The following is a 22,288-nucleotide window of genomic DNA, read 5'->3' as shown; positions in this document are numbered from 1 at the left end:
TGATTTTTAAAAAATGGTTTTTTTTTGTTGTCTTACTTATGTTTCTGTATTTATTTGAATTGATTTTCAAAGATAGAGTCTTGCTCCATAGCCCAGACTGCCCTCAACGTGGAGATCCCCCTGCCTGAGTGCTGGGATTACACCTGTGTACGATCATGCAGAGTTTTGATATTAATTGTATAACAATGCTCTGTAATACTGTACTTGCGTGAGGTATGTTTTTCTCTGGAATGGGTTTGAGAGGACATTATTGTAGTAACTTTTGTTACTGACTGAGGACCTGAACGTGTTTGTGGAAGTCATACCTGGGTCTCAGCGATGCTTTCCTCCTGCTCATTCACGTGAGCCCAGGCGTCTCATGGGCAGAGCAGAGGAGAGACTTTCTGTTTCTGAGGTGATCGTGCAGTTGGGAGCACAGGGTGCTCTCAGGCCTGCCCTTTCCTGCTTCGAATCTGAGCTGTGAGAACTGGGGAGGGGTCTTCATGTCCTTGGATGGTGATGACTGGCTTCGTCTCTCTGCAGGACCGAATCTTGGATTTCGGATCTGCGTGCTGCCTTTAGAGCTTGCTGATGACCAGGCCTCATGAAACTTAATTCCTGGCCTCTCAACTTTCACAGGACTGAGTAGAAGGACACACACAGGGTGCAGAGTCTGGAACCCTCCAGCTCAGGCCTTACCATATTCTCAGGCTGTTCTTTCTCTCCTCCTTCCTGTCCCAGGGAGACACAAGAGGAGTGAGCTTGTTTCTTGTAGGCCTTCATAGGGCTAAGGAGCAGCCTCTGAAGCCTTGCTTTGTCTCCAAACCTTTATGCTTGTTCCCTGGGCCTTTCACCGGATGGTACCATGAGACCTTGAACGTTTACTTCAAACTGCAAGGAAAAGACTGGATACAGTCACTCAGCAAATGTTCGTTGAATACCTACTGTGGCAAGCCACAGCCAGATTGTATTCTGGTATTCTAGGGACATACACCAGCACAGTCTGGGACAGGGGCTATTATTGGGTTTTGCTATTTTCTTAGTTAGCTTTCTGTTGCTGTGATAAAGACCATGATCAAAAGCAACTTGGGGGAGGAAACGAATTACTTGGGTCATGTATCCAGGGTCATAGTCCAAGGCAGAAACTCAATGCAGGAAGGACCTGAACCGAGGCCATGGAGGAATACTGCTTACTGATGGTCTCTGCTATCTATTTTATGCAACCCAGGAACACCTGTCCAGGGGTGGCACCACCCACAGCAATCTGTCCCCTCCCACATCAACCATCAATTAATAACCCACACACTTGCCTACAAGGCCAGCCTGACTGAGGCAGTCCCTTAATTTTTGAGATTTCTTCTTTCTAGATGATTCTAACTTTGTGTTAAATTGATTAAGATAAACAAACATAACAACCAGCAGCCATGCAGAAAACAGGATGCTCTGCATAGACATTTGTCTATGGTAGGTCTCAAACCCTAGGTCCTACAAATGGCTAATCAAGGTGTCCATTAAAAGCCAACTCTGGCCTCCAGGTTCCCCCGAATCCCTCAGTCCTGACCTGTTTTGGAGCTTGGCTGATGTTCCCTATATTTTACCCTAAACGTTTCCAGACAAGAAGGTGGGTTGGGCTCCTCACAACATCTCTGGCCCCTGTATAACTCAGTCATATTGGCTATGCCAGTCTCTTGGCCCAGAAATCTCCCATTTTCCCTCCCTCCTTTCCTCACATGGCTCGGTTCAGGGCATGTCCACTCTGGAATCTCTCAGATGCCCCTGACCCTGGCTATGCTCTCCTTTTATCTACAGTAAACTTTCTCCCCCCCACCCCCCCCCCATGCCTAAGAACAGTCACGCCCCTCCCCCAACACTCCTCTCATTCATTCATTTAGTCTGTATTGGATATGGACACAGACCAAAGCAAGGACTTCTTGGCCAGAAGAGGTTGACGTGTATCAAGTGTCTCAGTAGCTGAGGTTAAAGTGCAGTGCTCTCCCAACCTTCCTGCTGTGGCTACCCCAGCTTCTTGTCACTCCACAGCTTCCATGGCTACCTGCTGGCTTTGTCTTCACAGTAGCCCGAGGAGTAGCATGGCGGATGAGGTTCTAGTCTAGCTCATGCTTCGCTGGGTACCACAAGACTACCCTTCTGCACGTGTTCCACATCTAAGAGCATTTAAGTCACAGTTCCTTTGCCGGTCCATTCCTTCCTCTCAAATGTAGACCCTCCTCTGGTTTCAGCCCAGGAGGAAAACCCTAGGGAGCTTCCCTTGTAGGAACTGTGCCCTCTACCTGCTGGTTTGTCACCACCAAGAGGTGGCAATGGGATAACTGCTTGCCACTTGTCAGTATAATCTTTCTGCCATTTATTTCAACAGATATTAATAGGCACAAGACTCTTGGTTATCAACTTGACTACATCTGGAATTCACAAAAACTCAAGCAGCTGGGTACACCCGTGAGGGATATATTTTTTTTTGTCCTATTTTAATCATTTGACGTAGAAAGACTCACTTTCATCTGTATATTTTGAACTTGGGAGATCTAGCTTTAACCTGGGCCACACCTGTTGTCAGCCTATATAAAGGACGTGGAAGAAGGAAGCTTGCTCTCTTGGTCTGCTCTCATGGGCAAGTCTTCTTTCACTGGCGGCATTAGAGTTTACTTCTTCAGGATTCCAGTGTATACTGAAGTCCAGCTGAGACATCCAGTCTCATGGACTGAACAACTACTGGATTCTTGGACCTTCCATTGATAGACAACCTTTGTTGGGCTGCCTGGACCACAACCTAGAAGCCATTTGAATAAATCCCTTTCCTTTCTCTCTCTTCTCTCTTCTCTCCTCCAGGGAACCTGGCTAATACAATAGGCAACCACAGTTCAAGTTAAGTCACATTTAACATTTGCAAATCAAGGTTAAGGCCTGTTTGTAGAGCCTCACTGTCTTTGCCTGCTCTGGGCAGGCCTGGTCATCATTTTAAATGAGTGCGGTCTTCATTACTTCTGCTGTTATTCAGAACTTGAGAATAATTTCACCAGTTGCAGCATAAAATCACCTAAAGTTTAGTCTTTGTGTTTGGAGTTGCAACCCTTTGGCATATTCTGTTCTGTGTCTAATGCTCTAACATCTTGGTAAATATGAGGCTCTGTCTTCTTCTGGACTTCAGGGACAGGGGAGAGGTTCCATACCACCCCTCTAGGACACACACACGTGCACACACACACACACACACACACACACACACACACATGCACACACACACGTCTTTCCTCCTTCTGTGAGGAAGACCTTGAGAGGGTTCTTTAGAGAAAAGGCGGGTTTCTATTATATCTGGTCTGTGAGTTACTTATTTACTTTTGGTTACACTAAGATCAGAAGGGTAAGAGATCCTCTGGGAGTTGTGGTTAGCAGTGTCGTGGTGAGATGGGAGACAGAGGAGAGGCGGAATCAGGCTCCCCTTGCTCCCCTTCCTGCGTTTTCACATCGTGCTTTGTCATTTCAGACCTCAGCAAGGCAGCTCAGTGTCAAGCACGCTGGCTCAGTGATGTCGGGTTCCCTGAAAGGAAGGCGGGTTTTGAAAGATCTGTGTAGGAAACAGTGTTTACCTGACCACCGGCTGGAGGCCTCGGAGCAGTTGTTTTAGTCATGGGTGGTGCCTCTGGGCCAACTGTGGTCCATCCCCTCATGGTGTGTCTTGGTTCTTCTCTGGTCACTCATGTGGCCTGCATTATGGTGAGGCATTCTGGTTTGTAGGTGGTGTGGCTGTTTTACCTGGACACTCTGATCCTCATGCCACAGACACTGGGCTATCTGTCACCTCCCCTCAGCGCTTCAGCTGCCTGAATGGCTCTTCCTGTGAACTCACCCTAGACAGCCCCCTGCCCACCTCTAGGAAGGTAAGGAGATTTTGTTAAATGACCCCTCAGTCTCTCATCTGCTTCCACCTTGATAAGCTCTTGAAGAGTGAAGCTTGAGTGGAGCCATGACATATATCCTATGTCCCTTTCTAAGTGGTGTTCTAGTGTCTAGAGGGTTGAAATGGTTGGGACTTGGCCCCTAAGCACTTCATATCCTGGGCCCTGTTGGGTACGTGTTACACACTACCATTGGGCCTGCTCTCTGTACTACATGTACCCCATCTATAGACAGATACTCCATACCACAGACAGATACTCAATACTACAAAGAATTCATATCACAAGCATCCCATACTTCAGACAGATCCTATATCACAGACATTTACCCTATACCACAGACAAATACCACATGCTACAGATAATCCATACCACAGACAAATACACTATAGCTTAGACAAGTCTTGTAGTACAGATACCCCATACCACAGATAAACAGGCAAATACCATATACTACAGACAAGCACCCCACAGCACAGATAAATATCTCATACCACAGATAGATACTCTCTACCGTGAACAAATACCCTGTACCACACTCCCACACATGCACACCACATGCACATGCACACACATACACACTTATTCTCTATCCCTAATAACACATCACACCTACAGACTTACATACACACATGCACATGTACAGCATCTCGCACCACAGACCTCACTATTATGTCGTGCACACAGACACACACATGTGTACCATGCCACTCCACACTCAATAGAACTCATTCCATAACACATATCATATCATTCCACACACAGACATTACAATGCATCCCTCATGCCGTCATGCATGGGCCCTGTGTGGATCCCCAGACTAAACTCAGTCAGGGTTGGCTTTGCCAGCTGACTTAACACGTTGTCCCCAAATACTTTTGAGTGAAAAGAATTCCCGAAACCAAGAAGCACAGGCTGCCAGATAGTAAGCCCTCCTGCTGGCTCCGAACTAGGAAATCCCACAGTCAGGAGAAGTTAGGGGTCCAGGCAAAGCCTGGCATGGTCCCCTAGCACCTTCTTTGCTGACCTCTCCCCCACCTCTCCCTCCTTTTTCCCTTCCAATAAATATGGAGGAAGACCGTGAAATCTCAAGGATTCTCACTAATCTTCAGTCTGAGGAGAAAGACCGTAACAGCGGGGAGCATTAGAAACACACGGTCTGTTTGTACTGCCTTCTGGGAAAATTTAGCTCCATCTTCCGGCTTAGTGGATAGCTCACTAATAATGTCCATTCTTATATTTAGTCCCCTGAGTACCATATTACGCAGGATAGTTTTTAAATTAAGCTTTCTTTTCACTGGTTTTAGATTTGAATAAATAAATAAATAAATAAATAAATAAATAAATAAATAAGCAAGCAGGCAAGCATCTAGTGTCCAGTCTGCTGGCCATCTTCTCAGTGGCCATCTTCCCTGCTCCCTCTGCTCTGAACATCTGACCTGGGCCACATTGGACACAGCTATTCTACGATGCTGCATAGAATATGCTGCCGTTTGCTTATGTCCATGGTGTATGTTGTGGCTCCCTGGTGTAGCATTTGACGGAGTTGTGTGATTCATCTAACTTATCTTTTTCCTGCAAAGGCCTTTGTTTTATTAACTCACTCTTGCTCCGGGAACATCGATTGTCACGTCCCTTTTCATTTTTGCTTCCTGTGGCATGGGGGAAGGGTCAGAGGGTCCTGTTGTGGGCTGGTGGGCTGGTGTGGGGGGCGCGAGGGGGAGTGATGCTCACCGTATTGCGTTGCCTCTCTGGTGTTAGCTTCCCCTGGGGAGCCTGGGGAGCCTGGCACAGCTGATCACCGTTTAGGCTCCCTTGTGATGCATCAGAGTTCCCCAGATCCCGTCCTCAGCAAAGCAGACCCTACAGTGATGGCAACAGCAGAGTGCATTCATTCATTCGTTGCCCCTTCAGGAGGGAGCAGACTGACCAGAAGAGCCCCATGAGCAACGGCCATTTTCATGACTCATCCCACTGTGAAGTGCAAGGTGCCTATGTCCTTTCTCTGGGTGAGGGACATGAGGCACAAAGAGCTTCAGAAGCACCCCCAGGATCACAGAGCCCAGGAAGTGGCAGAGCTCAGACTTGCACATAGGCTCCAGGGCCTCTTCTCTGCTCAGGAGTGACCAGTGGCCCACTGCAGTGGTGGCCGGCATATGGGGCATGGCCCATACGTTGTGGGAAGAGATGACAGGAGCAATGCTGATGTAACAATGCCCCCTCGTGTTTATATGTTCAGGACATTGAGACGTGAGTACTAGGCCTCCTGGCTGGGAGGTGCCCCCTCGGATCCTTGGTTTCATTTGTTTGAGAACATTCTGGTGGGATGGATTTTTTTTCTTCTTTTTAGAACTATGAATGGGTGAGTGGGTGAGTAAGTGGGCATGGGTGCCTGGGGGCTGCAGAGGACCAGGCATTAGAGAGGGAAGCAGGGCAGTGGTGGTTGCCAGCTCTACTGTTCCGTGATGGAGCACGGGCGGCTGACAATGCTGTATTCTGCTTATGGTTGTGGCCACTGCCCAGAGGGAAGCACACAGTTTTCTATATCCCAGGAGTTCCCGTGTCACTTTAATGTCCCTGTTCCTGCCAGCTCACTGTGAGGGTGAATAGACACACACGTGGTGGGAGGGGATTTTAGAGAGTTTTCAGTAAGAGAGCCACAGCCCCTCTCTTTGTTGAAACAGGAAATAGCCTGGGTGTGGGTGGCTCTGAGGAACAGGCTGTCTTCCTCACCCTTCAGGGAAGCTTGGCCTGTAGCATGTGGCTATGGTGATTCAGAGAGCAGAACCCCCTCCAGCGCTCAGGGCCAGGCTCCTGTACAGTAGCAGATCCTGGGGGCCTGCAAGGAGGTCTAGGGGGTTTTGGCTACACCACCAAGATGTAGCCTGTGGTTGCCCTTCCAGGTCATGCTCCAGGTTTCTGGCTTATCTTGTCCCAGTGTGGGGACACAGGAGAGTGTGAGTATTCATTCATAAGTGCATCTCAGGGAGCGATATATTGAATTGTGAGTGAAGCTTCCCAGATTCTGAGGTTGGGTCACTCAAGAAAATATTGATTCTTCTGAACTCTCAGTCCAGGGGCCAAGCCTGTCATTGAGTCCACAGTCCCTGGGTCACCATCAAGTCCAGTTGTAAGTGTTGGGATACATACCAAGGGACACAGCAGATGAGGTCAGAGAACTTCTGCTCCAGTGGGTGAGGACAGTGGCAAATACTGACCTTACTGCCAGAGGTATGCAGGTATGGGTGGGCAGGGCATAAGTGGCATCCTCAGGGTCCCTGAGGTCAGCCATGCTGGTGCCCACCAGAAGCTGGCCTGGTGGGGCTGAGGAATGGCATCGATCCCATGGGACTGGGGCAGAGCAGGGGGCAGGATAAAGGCCAGAGGGCATGAATCAAGACAGAGGCCTTTCCAAGCATCCTGAGGACTTGTGCTCTGGAAGACAGTTGGGGTGCATTAGAGGAGGATGGGACCTCACTTCCAGCTGCTGTCTTTCTAACAGCTCTAGCGGGTTATAATTCATGTATCTTTATGAGGTTCACCCCTTAAAGTATCTGATTCAGTGGTTTTAAGTATCTTCATGACGTTCACCATTGACCTCTACTGAATTATAAAGAGAGAAAGAAAGAAAGAAAGAAAGAAAGAAAGAAAGAAAGGAAGGAAGGAAGGAAGAAAGGAAGGGGAAAGGAAAGGGTATGGCTATTCCTAGGTATGGTGAAGGAGAAGGTTTATTTTAGACATGTGGGAGAGCAGCTAGAGGAAGGGGCATCTGGGAGAGTCCAGAGTGGACAGGAATGAACCTTGTGAGGGTGGTAGGGGAAGGGAGAGGGGAGAAAGGGGAACCAGACAGCAGCCAGGAGACTGAAAGATACAAAAAAGTTGGATAACCAAAATGGCTGGATTGTATAGGGAAGGGGAGCTGGGGAAAGGACAGCCTAATCCCTGGGCTGGAGAAGTTTAGGATGGGGGGCAGGGTGTGCCAACCCGAGGTCCCTATAATAGGCTGGGACTGAAAGATGCAGGCAGAACCTGGTGGCCAGGTCTGCTTTGATATGTTAAATAGGGACCTCAGCCATTTGTCCCCAGTCTGAAACCAAACATCTGCCTGTGTCCATTTCAGTCACTCCCCATCTGTTGCTGTGCTGTCTTTAAGTGCTTGGTGGGCATTCTCCCACGCAGGCCTGTGATTGTCCTGCTTGTACAGGGGTATCAGTTTGTGTTGATGGGTACATCCGAGAGGGCAGGCAGAATGGACTGGGCTAGAGGTAGAAGCTCAAGACTGGGAGGTCCAGGCTAGGGTACAAGGTTGAGGCCAGGGTTAGTGGTGGAGGCCAGAGTAGGAAGTTAAGGCCAGGATAGGGGTGGATAGGTTGTGGAGGAAGAGACCATTTGAAGCTAGAGTCTGCTAACTCAGGAGGAAGGGAGTCTAGAAGGACCCTGGATGGGTAGTCTAGCTGGGAGAGGGAGACTGTGGTTGGGGCCAGGTCCCATAAGGGAAGGCGAGGCCCAGCTTGCACCACTGAAAGGCAATTAGTTGTGCCTTGGAGGTGTTGGTTAGGTGTGAACTCAGAGAGTGTGGAGCTGTCAGCTTAGCTGAGCGGTTTGGTCCATGATCTTGTACTAGGTGTCATGTAATGAGGTATGGAAGTACCTCCCAGTCCAAGGGCCTCAGCGACCGTGGGTGGGTGAGTGATGCTGTTGGGAAGACATAAGCCAGTGGTTTGAGGTCTCGCCATTTCTAACTGTCACATGTCTGAGGAGCCACACAGGTACCAGATTACTCTTAGATGTCCCCAAAATCTTTATCTGTCCAGTGCAGAGCACTTCATTCAACACACAGAGAAATACAGCTCCTTTGGGGACCTTGTGCACAACTTGTGACATTTCTCTGGTTTTTCTGTCCCTTCGACCATCTTGAAGATGTTTTTAGAGAAGGAGAATTTTCCTGTTGGTATAAAACAAAGTCCTAATCTTCTCAAGAGTTGACAAAGCAGAAAAGGCACTGGGTGTGATTGCAGCCACATGGTGACCACGGCTGTTCACCGAGCCCAGCTCGCTCCCAGCACATGTGATATGCAGAGAGCATGCAGGCCCTGACTCCACTGGGACTAAGCTCTGAGATGTGGAGTCAGTGACTGGCCGGCTTGGCAGGACAGGATGAGACTAGAATTCCCTCAGGCCTGTCACTCTGCTGTGGACTCCCTCAGGGGAGGCTCTGTCACTGCCAGCTCTTCTCATTGTGCAGGTCAGTCTGAAGCTCTCCCAGAGGTAGAACCTCTCAGACAGAAGTTTGGGGGTAGAGGAAGACCATGCATGAGAATGAGCCTCCACTGTGGTCCTGGCCGCCCTCCCTGTGTGCCCCTTCCTATTCTCTGTGGGGTCAGGCTTATGCTCCACCTACCCTGCACTCAAGAGTTCCAGGTCGACACTTTCTTAAGTGGTCTGAACTTTTTACTCCTGTGTCTGCGTGGCTTTGCTATCTTTAGACCTGTCAGAACAAGGCCAGAGAGCAGCCCATAACGAGGGTGAGGGTGGAAATTGTTCGCAAAACATGTCTGGCTTCCATGACTGTTTGAAAGGGACAAGGACAGTTTGAAGAGATGGCCCCATTGACTTGAGAGCAATTCTCCCACTTTCCAGTGAGGAGACACAGACATGGCTACAGTCAGTATAAGATGGGTGTAGGTTGGGGCTGGTATCAAGGGGAAGCACTAAGCTGGGAGGGGTAGGGAAGACTGGGGGCATATGGTAGATTAAATAGTGTGGTCAGGAAGCTGGCACGTGCTGAGAAGCATGGTAGAGAGAGTGGAGGAAGGGTGTGGACATCTGAGAGAATGGCTTGTGCAAAGGCCCTGGGGTAGCCCTGATTGTCTCTTCAAGGAAGAATAAAGAAGCCAGATCATACCTGAAGAGATTAGGAACAATACTGGGCTGTTTGTGGAGTTCAAAGGTGGAGCCTACATAGACTATGTTGGGATGATGGAAGAGCTTGGGTCCAGGGTGTTGCTGAAACTTCAATCTGAGTATCTAAGGACTCTGGCTGTCAACCAGATATCAGTACTTTGGTGGAGACCAGAGTGCTATCAGTTCATGTTGTGTTTCAGAGGAAGACCTATGAGGGATTCCAGAAGATTCACTTGGAGTGGGGATGCCCAAGGGGTAGGTGTGTGGAGGATGCTCTTGCTGGCTGCTGTTTGGCTACTTGAAAGCTAGGTCATCTCATCGCCTATGAGACTGCACCCTGTGCCCTCGTCCGTGCAGTCCTGTTTGTGTCAGCTGACTTACGTGCCATGCTCTCTTACTCCAATAGAGTCCTCAGTACTAGGTGGAGCAGGGGCTCCCCGAGGCTTCTGAGAAGGAGCTGGCTGGGGACAACATAGGAACTGTACATGGCTGTTGCCAGTGCACCTGCTGACCTGTGTGGTGTACATGGGGTCAGGGACAGGGCTGGTAGTTAGGTGTAGCATGTGATGTTAGTCATTGTGAGTACTAACTCAAACGAAAGATGCAGCAGCCCTGACCTGGAGTCCCTGGACGCTTGGAGCATGGCCTGGGGATGGAAGCTGGGTGCTATTCTATCAGAGCCTTCCCCAGTGGGCCACCTCACCCCTGACTGGCTTGGCTTGGCTCTTTCCACCTGCTCAGCATTCACAGTGAAGCGAGCCCTGGTGGGTAGTGTTGAGTGGCAGAGCGGTGGAGCCTGGGATGGGCGAGCCTTTCTCTTTCCAGTGCTCTGTGGGTCAGACATGGGGGAGGGGCAGCAACTGGCTCTGGGAACTGAGCTCTGTTGGCTGCTGTGGGGGTTATAAGAGGCTAGAGTGGCCTGCACTTCCTGGCAAACGTGCTTCCTGGGTGGGCCTGGAGTGTGGCCAGCCTGAGAGAGAAGGGCAGGATGCCAGGGTACCCAGGCAGGAGGGTCATCTGCTGGCCAGTGGTACATAGACAAAAGCCAAGTACCTAAGCCCTGCTCCAGGAAGCCTGCCCTAGGTGGCCTGCCCATCACTGTTGTGGGAAGGAGGGCAAGAATCCTGGGGCTTTCGAAGCTGTCCTGGTTCCCAGGCAGCCTCCATTCTCCCATGGGACCTTCCTTGGTGGAAGCTCGTGGATCTAATTTTAGCCCCAGGAACACATTGCAGGTGGCACTCACAGGTGTGCAGTGTGACAGCGATCGGTTCTGTGTTTGGGAGATGGACAGGCAGCTCCTGGATGCTCAGAATGCATGGCCAGGATGCAGAGGAGGCAGCCAAGGTCATGGGGACTTTTTCTTTGTATCCTTTTTTTTTTTTAAGTCCTGAATGATTTTATCAGCATCTCCTGGGTGGAAGGAGGCGCTTAGTGAGTGTCAGCCAATCTTGACTCTACAAGTTCCACCCTAAGAGAGACCCTTGCATTCTGTTCTGAGGCACCCCCACTGACCCTGTTTCTTCCAGGTCATCATGTGCCTTGTGGACACAATAGCTTCCTCCTATAGCCTGAAACCTCCCATGGCCCTCTGTGTCAGTGAGACAAGAGCCTGGAGACCTGGCTGTACAGTGTCCCACCATGTGGGTACCCTTTGACACACATTCTTTGTACCCTTAGAATGCTCCCCCTCCTCTGTGTGTGTGTGTGTGTGTGTGTGTGTGTGTGTGTGTGTGTGGTGGGGGACATGCATGCACATGGGTATGTATGCATGTGCAGGCAGGCTCCAGGTTGATGTTGGGAATCATCCTTAATGGGTCTTTCTCCTAATTCCTTGAGGCAGGTCTCAGTCAAACCCAGAGCCCCCAGATATGGCTGATGGTACTGCTAGCCGTCTGACTTTGCGATACTCTGTTCTTCAGATGCTGGAATTATGGTGGGCTAATTGCTCCCAGCTGGCATTTATGTGGGTTCTGTGGCCTGAGCTCCTACCTTCATGCTTGCATGACACACAGTTTAGTTATGGAACACCCCCCCCCCCAGCTCTTTTGTCTGTTTATTTCATCTCCTTCCCTTCGTTCTCCCTTCTTGGAGACTGCTGTTGAGGTCTGCTGGTGCCGAACTATTTTCTCTGCCTTTTAAAGGTTGGACCCTGGTGAGGCCAGGCAGGACCCAGGGAGAGCAATGAGTCCTGTGGGGGACAGGTGAAATGTGAAATACAACTAGGCCAGGTGCAGAGCAATGTCATCACCAGAGTTTAGGGAGGAATCCCCAGTTGGCTTTAAAGAATGAATAAAAGTGTTCTGGCCGGGCGGGATTCCAGAGGAATAAACAAGGGAATACTAAAGATGGTGGCTGGGGTGGTGGGGCTGGTGGGAGTGGCGGGGGTTGCAGGGGGTGTGGGGGGGGTGGGGGGGGGGTGGGGGGGAAGATGTGAAACACTGGTGAGGATACGTGGGGCAGGATAGGGCAAGGCTGTGGCTATGCACGGTGCCTGGGTTTCCGTCACCTTGCATGCTGTGGTTCAGAGCTAGTGTCTCGTCATGGTTTGCCGTATCTCTATCCACACCATGAGAGTCCCTGAGCAAAAGCAGGCTTCTCTTACTTGTTGTGATAGGTCAGGCACAGGTCTTGTTAGGCCCGTGTTTCCTCCCTCTTCTGGGATCAGAGTGGATCCCAGACATTGCAGAGACTCCAGCTGGGTGTCCCGGCTCTACGAGGAGGACAGAAAACATGTCTGAGGAATCTGTAGGCGCGAACCCTGCAGTGGTCTGCCTTAAAGCTCAGTGAAACATTAGTTCCCAGGCAGCACTCCTTTCACAGACAGAGCACTAGGGGAGGAACCAAGGGTAGGTACAGAAGGTGGTGCACAACTCACTTTCTAGGTCCCAGCATCCTTTGAGGCTCAGACGCATGCACAGGCTACTCTGCCCCCTCTCTGGAGCAGAGCTAAGATGGGAACCAAGGTATCTATCTGTCTTTGTAGCTCAGGGCTGAAGAAGAAGCAAGCGGCTCGCTGTAGGGTGGACTTTGTGTCTCTTGCCCTCCCCCCGATCCCCTCCAGTGCATCTCTCCAAGCACTGAGCATGGTCACTGTTTCTTTTTTTTTTTTTTTTTTGCTTCTTTTTTTCGGAGCTGGGGACCGAACCCAGGGCCTTGCGCTTCCTAGGCAAGCGCTCTACCACTGAGCTAAATCCCCAACCCCTGGTCACTGTTTCTTTGCACAGTCCCTGTTCATCGCAGAGGCATCCCATCCACCTGTCGCAAGCACTGTTTTGAGAGAAGTAACTTGAATCACCCAGAGCTTGTGTAGTGTTTTGCTACTTTGAGAAAAACAAACTGGGAACAGAGCCTTGATGTATGAGGGAGGGGATGTGGAGGTGGGTGGGCGGATGGATGGAAGTGTATTTTAACCGATTTTGGGATCTTCCTGCAAAAGGGTTTGAAAAGCCTATTCCCTATACACTTACTGTGGCTCCAAACTGTAGTCTGGTTAGTGGTCTGTGCTAACCTTCATATGTGACTATGAAGAGCTTCCTTGAAGATGTCAGGAAACTCATGACCAGCCGCATGCTGTATTCCCAGATATTGTCTGTTTGGGGGAACATCAGGGTTCTGACTCTGTCCTTGTCTGTGAATTAGTGGATTGCCTTCCCAGGCTGCTGACACTGCGTTTGTTATCTGTCACAGTTCTCTGGAGACTGAGGCACTGCTGAAGCTCAGCCAGGTGACACCCCTGCCCCGTCGCTGTAGACTTTCCTGCAGACAGGAGCAGGGAGAGCCATCCTGTGTGCGGAGACTGCCGGTGAGTAGGATACACTTCCCATCTCCAGCTTTTCCTGATGTACAGTCGGACAAGCCCTCATTAGCATGCTAGGCAACATCCTCACCTTTCTCTAACAAGACTCTAGCACGTTGCTTTGTTGGAACGTTCTCGTTTATGGTTGTCCTTTGGTGCCCATGTGGGTTGGTTCCAAGGACCTCTGTGGGTTCCTGGATCCGAGGGTGCTCCAGTCCCTTATGTGTAATGCTCAGTGTTTGCATAGGGCATGCACACATCCTCCTTTGGTGACTTCTATACTTCATATGTTACAACCACTCTGTGAATACTTGGTTTATTGTTTAGGGAACAGCAAGAATCACGCCTGCCGGTGCTCAGTATGAACTGGGCCGTTGTAAGCCTAAGACCACAGCACAGGAGGCCCAACGCTGTCCTGTGGGCAGATTACATGTCTGGAGGGCTTTGTAGGCGAGAAACATTTTGTGTTTCTAAGACCTTCTGGTAAAAACAAAACAAAACAGTTCTGATATGTGGTTGGTTGGACCCACAGATGCAGAACCTGCATTTACAGAGGGCAAAAGACACAGACGAGAACCAGCAGCATGGGAAGGACAAATGACCAGGAGGCCTTCCATTCGTGTCCCACCCATGGGAACTACTGTTCCTGTGTCTGCTCTCAGGGTACCCCCCATCCTCCACAGTGCGTTCTCTGAGTCCTAAGGTTAACTCCAAGGCCAAAATCAAGAAAGTCCACCCTCTGGACTGTCTTGTATCTTCCCAGGGATGGGGCAGATCCCAGCGAACAGAAAAATCAATCACCCAGGAGCGTCTCAAGGGTCCACACCTCAGAGAGTGTTTTCACTTCTGTGATAAAACCATGTGTTTGGTTGAGCCTACTCTACCTGTGGGTTTACTTACACATTTTTTTAAAAAAAATTTACTTCATGTGCATTGGTGTTTTGCCTGCCTGTACACCTGTATGAGTGTCAGATCCCCTGACACTGGTGTTGCAGACAGCTGCGAGCAGCCATGAGGGTGCTGGGAATTGAACCCAGGTCCTCTGGAAGAGCAGGCAGTGCATTTAACCACTGAGCCATCTCTCCAGCCTTGCACTTCTATCTTTAATGTGAGTCCATGGTTCATTTTAATAAGCCGTGCTTTCACCGCTGTGTCTTGTTTAGTTCTTTGTTTGAGACAAACCACAACCACTAATGACAAACCCACCCCTCAAACAAACTAAGGAAAACACTGCTGCATGAAGCACCTAAAACCATAAAACGCTGTATCACAGGAGACCTCCACACCGCGAGCTCCGTCTAATAGGACACACTTCCCCTTCATACGATCAATCACATTGGTTTCTATCCTTGTGGCTGTGATAAAATACCCCTAGGGAAGGAACTTACTTTGGCACATACTTGGAGGGTGCAGTTCCCCGTGGAGGCAGAAGCTTGAAGCAGCTGTTTGCAAGGCTGTCAGAAAGTAGAGGGGGGCGAATGGCATAGATCAGTGAGTTTTCTCTTCTTTATGCCGTCTAGGACCCCAGTCCAAGGAATGGTGCCACCCATAGTTTGGATGGCTCCTTCTACCTCAATTAATCTAAGGTACATAATCCTTTACAAAGTGCATAAAGGTGTGTGTGTGTGTGTGTGTGTGTGTGTGTGTGTGTGTGTGTATGCATGTGTGCACATAAGTGATTCTAGATCCTGCCAAGTTGACAATGTTAAACATCACATAATTCATACTAAATTAAGATGCAGCCTAATGACCTTAATTGACTTTGATCATCAGCAAAGATGTTATCTATAAATAATGTCACAGCTTAGGTTTTGAGAGTTAGGACCTCAGCATTATTTGGGGGGTGGCACAGAATCTGCTCACCTGCTTCATTAAGCCCAGGGCCCATTCTTGTGTTCTCTATGGGGTCCAGTCCTTTGTGCAGAGGTGAGAGCTTGGCTGTCATTTGGGTAATAGCCCCGCTTGTCCTTTTCCTGCTGGGAGTTCCAGGCTCAGGATATAGCAGCACATGGCTCTGCTCTCTTGCCATACAGCCTTACCCCGCGCTTACAGCCTAACTTGCATTCTACCTGTATCTTCCAACACAGTTTCTGCTCGGTTCCTCATCCTACAATACTGCTTTCCTGGCTTTTTCCCCATCCCCGTCTCCATCCCCAACCTAGACCCCATTCCCACTGAGCCAGCTCAGTTCCAAGACTACAGCTACCTTCCAGGGAGTGTCCTGACCTACCTGTCCCAGGCTAGCCTGCTCCTGTCTGTTCACCATTTCCCCTGCACTGCATACTGATATTCCTGGTCAACAGTGACCACACACAAGCCTGGAGGGGTACAGTATGCCATCCGTGTGTTTGCAGGGTGCACTGCCAGTCACATGAGAGTGCAGCTTGCAGTGACTTGGTGATAGTTGTTGTCATTTGGATCTGAAGTGTCCCACGAATTTCAACACATTAGACCCTTGATCCCTAGGGTGATTCCATCATTAAGGTGTGGAACCTTTAAGAGACAGAGCATAGTGGGTGTTCCTGAGGTCACTGGAGATCTGTAGAAGGGACGGTGGTACCCAAGCCCTTCCTTTTCTTCCTCCTTCTGTGTGCCCATCAGATGAACAGTTTTGTTCTACCATGTGCTTTCTGTCACCATGTGTTGTATTGTCATAGGCCTAGAACCAATAGGGTCACCCAACTATGAGCTACAACCTTAAAAACTGTGACCTCAAACAAACCTTCCCTCTTTGTAAGTTGGTCATCTCAAGCATTTTTGTTACAGTAGCAAAGCTGGATCACAAAACATCTATCACTCTAGCATTGGCTTATGTATTTACACCTACATTTCTGAAAAAAGTCTTTGCACTCTGTGTGTGTGTGTGTGTGTGTGTGTGTGTGTGTGTGTGTGTGTGTTCCATAGGAACAAATCCAGGGCCTCTACCCATTAGGTTTCTTTTCTACTGTTGGGGCATATTTCAGTCCTACACTGATATTTCTTCAGTTCCTATTGTGGCAAAGAGGACTTCAATGTGCATAGCCTCTCCGTCTTGAAGCTATACCATCTAACTAATGCATTTCTATAGTTAACTCTCTAGTGCCAGTCAGGGCAGTCAGAATCACGAGACTCCAACAAACACCGCCCAGGCATAAGGTGTAGGCAACCATTGTTGATTACCTTTCAGTCTGCCCTGTCATGGTCCCTGGGTTTTCCAGACTGAACAAGTCTTTCTAACAGCTCAGTTGGTTGTTAGAACTTTGAGCAGTGTTTTCCAATGGGACATGCATAATGTGTGTGGGGTGTGTGTGTGTGTGTGTGTGTGTGTGTGTGTGTGTGTGTGTGTGTGGCATATGTGTGCATGTGGCATGTGCACCCATTTAATCCAGAGGTTGATATTGGGTGTCCTCCATAATTGCCTTCCACCTTGTCTTTTGAAACTTTCCCTGAACGCACTCATTCGCTGATTCCGTTAGCCTGGCTGGCCAGGCAGATCCTCAGGAGCTTCTCCTCCCAGGGCCGAGATTACAGGTGCCCATTGCCACAGTCTGGATTTTATGTGAGTGCTGGGACCCGAACTCAGGATCTTTACTGATGGAGCCATATCCCAGCCCCTTAAATTTATTTCTTAAAATTGATACAGAAAGGTAGAACTTGTATGTATTTATGATGGCTGGGTGATATTTTGATAAGTTGTACATAATGTAATGTGATACATCTATTTCTTCAAACATTTATGGTTTTGTGGCATTTTTCTTTTACATAGTTTGTTGTGTGTGTGTGTGTGTGTGTGTGTGTGTGTGTGTGTCGGGGGGTGGGCGGTGTCAGAGTACAGGGTTTGAACTCAGGTTGTCAGGCTTGGTGGCAAGCCCCTTACCCTTCTGACCCTTCTGGCAGGCCCTCTCGAGGCTTTCTGAAGCACACGGTACATCACTGACCTCACCCTACTGTGTCACAGGATGCTTCTGATCAATGTACCTCCCTCCTATGACCATCATTCCACTCTCAAGTCCCATGAAATCAGCTTCTTGACAGTTCTACATGTGTGATGTCAGGCAGTCCTCTCTGGACCAGGCTTGTTTCAGTTAGTGGGGTGGTGTGAGGTAGTATTCACATGGTCTCAAGTGACAGGAGTTCATTAACTTTTAGGGTAGATGCAACCTGGGGAGGAAAGGGTTTATTTCAGCTTAGGGGTTTTCATCTATCGTGGGAGGAAGTCAGGGTAGGAATCTAGAGGAATGAACTGAATCAGAGACCATGGAGATCTGCCATGGACTGCTTACTACCTGCACTCCCAGGGTCAAGTTCAGCCACCTTTCTTATATAGGCCAGGCCCACCTGCCTAAGAATGGTACCGCCCACAGCGGGCCAGGCCTTCTATGTCACTTATTAATCAAGAAAAGTCTCTACAGACATATCTACAGGCTTATCTGATGGAGACAATTCCTAAACTGAAAGTCCCTCTTTCCAGGTATGTCCAGTTGACAACCACCAGAATGTCCTATAATATATACTGTCTTAGCTTTATGTTGCTCTGCCAGAAAACCAGAGGAAGGTACTTAAAATGAGTAAAGATTTATCTTGGCTCATGCTGTCAGAGGTTACAGCTGGCTCCCTTGTCTATGAGCCTCTGGGGAGGTGGAGCATCATGGCAGAGAGCTCTCAGGTGATGGCAGCTGAGGAGGGTTGGGGGAGGGAGGGAAAGACAGAAAGAGAGAGAGAGAGAGAGAGAGAGGGACCCAGAGACAGAGAGACAGAGAGACTTTTACACCACAGGGACCAAGGGGTGTGCCTCCAATGACCTGCTTCCTCCACCTAGGCCCCAGCTCCTGAAGCTTGCACTGTGCCCTCCTAGTGCAGAGAGGTCAGCATGGGAGCTGGGGGTATTCCAGAGCCAAGCTCTAATCAGACCTGTACCGACCTTTTTATTTTTTTATCCATTCCTCAGACCAACCATTCATGGTTTACAGCACCCATTCCTGTCCTTGGTGCTGTGTGACCTTCTTTTCTCTCTGGTTACACCAGGAAGGAGACACTTAGTACTGCTAAGCAGTGGCTCCTCCCTCCTTACTGCCCCTCGCTATCTCTGGAGACCTCCAGATAGATTTCTGTTGCTGTGAGTTTCTGGCTGTGCTAGACATGCTAGATGGTTCCTGTCAGAAATCACCAGCTGTGGTTCTTTGTGACTGTGGTGCTGCAGCTCGGTGGTGGTGTAAGGTAGGGGAGGGAAGCTTTCTGTGTCCTCTGATTTCATCCCAGGCTTCCAGTGGGCCGTGCCCCTCGATAGTCACCTTCACACATTTCTTCTTGTGAAGACGCTTCTCTGCTTACTGTGGGTCAGCCCTGATGGCACTGCCGTGATCAGAGAGCATGCTATCGGAAATGAATGTAATAGACTCAAACTGTATGAACTCTGAGTAGAGATTACCTGATGGCTGGAAAACCATCTGACATAAAAACAGTTTCATCACCAAGTGTTGAAGGTCATGGGATTCGGGGAAGACTATTCGAAAAGTAGTGAGAAGCAGGGTCTGTTTTGTCACTGGAAAGTAGAAAAGTCGTAAGTCAATGCATCGTGGGAAGCACCTGTTTAGGGTGAGACGGGAAGACTACGGGTTCCCATCCCCCACCCTTCCAGTTCTGAAAGGAGGAATATTTCCCACTCTCTACTTGGCTCCTCTCAGGGAGAACCTAGTGAGGGTCTGGGGGGTAAAGTTCAGTCCCCAAAACTTGCTCTCTGTCATGGGAGCCCTCTGCTCCAGGTGATCAGGGGGCTCTGAGTTCACCTGTCTCTTCAGATCCTGGGGGAGGGAGGCATTTGCAGCCTACATTCACAGATAGGTCCAAGAAAGTTCATTGATTTTCAGATTGGCTGGCCGGTTCCCCTCTAAAGATGGGGTGACTTATGCCTCTTTACCTGTTGGGTCTCTTCTTTAACGTTCTTGATAATTTTCTGGGGTCGTGTTCGTTACTTGACTCTGTTTTCTGTCTCGTCACCTTTTCCTGAATGAGTGAATTCCAGGGCACAGAGCTTCCCCTGTGGGTCAGCTCTTATCTGAACATTTATATGAGAGTTTGACGAACTCTGAATGTAAGTTTCCTGAGTGCCAACCGACAGGTCCCAGACGCGTGCTTTGCTAATGGGAGGGTTTCTCTTGCAGTTGGTGGCTTTGGTGGGTCTGATTGCTCAGTGGTTACACCATAGTTTCTCTTTGGGATTCATGTACTGGATGGCTGGTCCCCAGTCTGGTGTCTGTGAGCGAACTCTAGCCACCCTGAGCATGGCATGCATTGCTCTGGCAGGCCTTGCCCTACTCCCCATTCTCTTTGCCTTGCTAAAAACCATTAGATTACGTCCCTAAAGCTAGCCACCAAGGTCCATCCCCTTAACTGGCTACTTCCTCCTCTGGAGGCCATCTACCAAGGTCAGCTATCAAAGTGTCGAAATCCAGCAACCAAAAACCCCCTTTGGCTTACCTAATTTACATTCACAATTAAAATTAAACACCTCATCCTAACACAGGGGTTCACCTTTTGCCTTTTTAAGCTGTCATTTGCCTATTGGCCACCTCTGTCTCCTCTCTATCCAGAGGAAGTCCTTTGTCCCCACCCTGGACAAATACCCCTTCCTCATCTCCCTTCTTCCGTTCCCTTCTCACTCATCCTCTATCTCCTGTCTTTGCCTCTTACTCCCTGCCCTCTGTCACTTTACAGCAAACAGAATCTCCTTTGTGCTGAGAACTCGGTCCTGGGTGTGTCCTGAGCCAATGCTGGTTGCTTCCGTGAGGGATGGTGGAACTTAAGAGGCAGTGTCCACTAGGAGGCTATCACATAGTTGGGACAGACGGTATTAACGTCATTTTCATGTTACCTTATGTAGTTCTTGTGACAGTGGCTGTTGTAAAGCAACCTGATGCCCATGGCTCATCTGCATGTAGGTGTTTGCCTTGTTCTGATGCTGCCAATGGTGTGTTTATCTGAGGCTGAAAGCTAGAGCCCCCAGTCGTGGACTTTAGGCTTCTAAACTTACGATCTGAATAACCCCCCTTTCCCTACCAAGTACACTCTCCCAGATGCTAAGACAGCCTGTGGGTGAGAGGTTCTCAGACGTTCTCAGGGAGGAGAAGACTCGCCTACAGTCACCATTTCAGATGCAAGGCTGTGAGAGCTGGCTTCTCACTGGGCGCGTTGATCTGTCTGTCCTTAGCAAAGGCCCCTGTAGTGGTGCTGAAGCCAGCCCTCCCTCCCCGCTGTAGCATTCCTGGTAGCCTGGTTGCCTTAGGAGAAGGTGGCTTTTCTATGATAGCTTCTGGGTTTGGGGCTCTGACCCTCTCACTGCACAACACTTCTGTTCTCCCTATCCACAGTCCTGGTGCCTTGCTTTGGGAATTATAGCGTGGGATGCCCACTCATCCAGAAAAGCAACCTCTTCCCCCATTCCCACATCTTGTTGATTTGGTTTTCACGAACAGATTTGAAGTGGTTGCCATCTGCTCTTCTCTTAATTATTTTTCTTAATTCCACAAAGAGGAGAGGAAGGACATTTTCCTAAAGTCCAGATCACACCGAGGAAGTGTGGCTCTGCCGCCCACCATGGCTGAGAAGCACAGCTGCCATCCCTGAGCTAGGGAACCAGAGGGTGAAACAGGCTCTTACGCCTACATGGGCCATGCCTCTGCCTGTGGCCCAGCCAATGCTGCAGCAGCTCCAATGCAGGGACCTCTGGGCTTCAGCCATGCTCCTGTGGATCCCTGTACCCTACTCAGCAGGCGGCAGAGACTAGGCAGAGCTCTGTGGTTCTGGCCAGGACAGGGTCAGTCACTGTGAATACCTTGCCTATGTAGAGCTTTGTGCTAGTGGATGCTAGACTGAGAGCTTTATTGGGGAAGCATTAGTGTCTCCTGCTACTGCTTCCCCAGGGCGGTCATTGTCTGAGGCTGCTCTGCACCTTCTATTATTTTGCATTTATTATCCTCTATGCTGGATATTCACGGAGCATTGGGGAGCATCCCCACCCCACAGTGTCTCTGCACGTGTCCTGGAGGCACATATGCCCCTGACCAGGGAAGTCAGATGGGTTTTGGAGCTTTCTGCTATGCAGTGAGAGTCTTATCTGCTTCCAGCCAAGGGAAATGGTGTCCAGTGATAGGGTAGGTGATTGCAGAGATCCTGTCTCCTGACTAGCAAGAGCCTGCCCTGCCCTGGAAAGCAGTGGTGGGGGAGGGCTGTGTCTCTGTGTATGCCCCTCCCCTCCTTAACTGCCTCGCTTCTTGTTCTCAGACCTGCACCTGGTCATCACATCTCGCCTGTAGATGAGGCTGAGGGTGTGGTTATCTGTAGAAAACGCAGTCAGGCTCCTGATGGCCATGTTGATACTTTTAGTATCCAGCAGGTGTTTAATTCTTGCTTCTCTTGAGGGAGATGTACCCTGGGGATGATCCTGCAGAAAACATACTGAGTCTGGTGCTTATGCTTGCTGTGTCCACCCCAGATCCTTCAGAAGTCTCTTGTCTGGCTCTTTGAGATGTTCCGAAGAAATGGTTTCTCCCTGGACAGAGGCTCTTTAGCCTTGCAGCGTGTGGCCGGGTGCTACCTCTCTGTTCTACAGGTTTAGGAGGGGCCCATGAGACACTGGGGACTTGGCATTGTCAGTTCCCAGCAGAGGTCTGACTCAGGAGGCAATGCAAAGCCCCCGTACCCTCCCTGGGCCACCTAC

General features: G+C 49.6%; 1 protein-coding gene across 1 annotated transcript in view; it reads left to right on the top strand.

Moving 5' to 3' along the window:
• Positions 1-22,288, top strand: part of Apba2 (amyloid beta precursor protein binding family A member 2) — a 228,599-nt gene that overhangs the window by 35,877 nt on the left and 170,434 nt on the right. The window contains exon 2 of the mRNA XM_032893467.1: positions 13,485-13,599. The gene's annotated coding sequence lies outside the window, so the exon portion shown is untranslated. The remainder of the gene's footprint in view (positions 1-13,484; positions 13,600-22,288) is intronic.

The sequence above is a fragment of the Rattus rattus genome, chromosome 2, assembly GCF_011064425.1.
Source record: "Rattus rattus isolate New Zealand chromosome 2, Rrattus_CSIRO_v1, whole genome shotgun sequence".
Lineage (NCBI taxonomy): Eukaryota > Metazoa > Chordata > Mammalia > Rodentia > Muridae > Rattus > Rattus rattus.
This window is presented reverse-complemented; position numbering and strand designations above follow the sequence as displayed.